Genomic DNA, 481 nt, shown 5'->3' on the forward strand with positions numbered 1-481 from the left:
TAGGAGTAAAAGGAGAAAGGAGAGAAAGAGCGGCGGAAGAGAAATAGAAAAAAAATAGAAAATAAGGATGGACGGAGAGGCGGATAGAGATAGGACAGATGTTGGGATGAAAGAATGGAAAGGAAGATGGAAGGCAAAGAGAAGAAACGATTGACAGGAAAGGAAACAGAGGAAGTGAAAGATCGAAGTGAATGAAGAACGAAAGAATTAATTAGGAAGGAAAGGAAGAAGAAAAGAAAAAAAAATGGGTAGGCGAGGGTAAAGGAGGAGAAGAGAGATAGACCTGATAAAAGAGGTAATTTAAGTGATTAAATTAATTAAAGCGAAGGAAGGGGGGAGAGGAAAGAAAGAGATTGTAAGAAAGAAAAGAAAGAAAAGGGAAAAGGAAACAAACGATAAATGAACATACAAATGAAGATAAAGTTAGAATAGTGGAGATAGGAGAACAAATAACGAAGGAAACTCGAACACAAAGTAGAGT

The 481-nt window shown here is 36.8% G+C and overlaps 1 protein-coding gene across 1 annotated transcript in view; it reads left to right on the plus strand.

Annotated features, from left to right (window-relative positions):
• Positions 1-481, plus strand: part of LOC119586843 — a gene marked incomplete at its 3' end in the record, with an annotated part of 157,934 nt that overhangs the window by 129,542 nt on the left and 27,911 nt on the right.

The sequence above is a fragment of the Penaeus monodon genome, chromosome 22, assembly GCF_015228065.2.
Source record: "Penaeus monodon isolate SGIC_2016 chromosome 22, NSTDA_Pmon_1, whole genome shotgun sequence".
In the NCBI taxonomy this organism is placed as follows: domain Eukaryota; kingdom Metazoa; phylum Arthropoda; class Malacostraca; order Decapoda; family Penaeidae; genus Penaeus; species Penaeus monodon.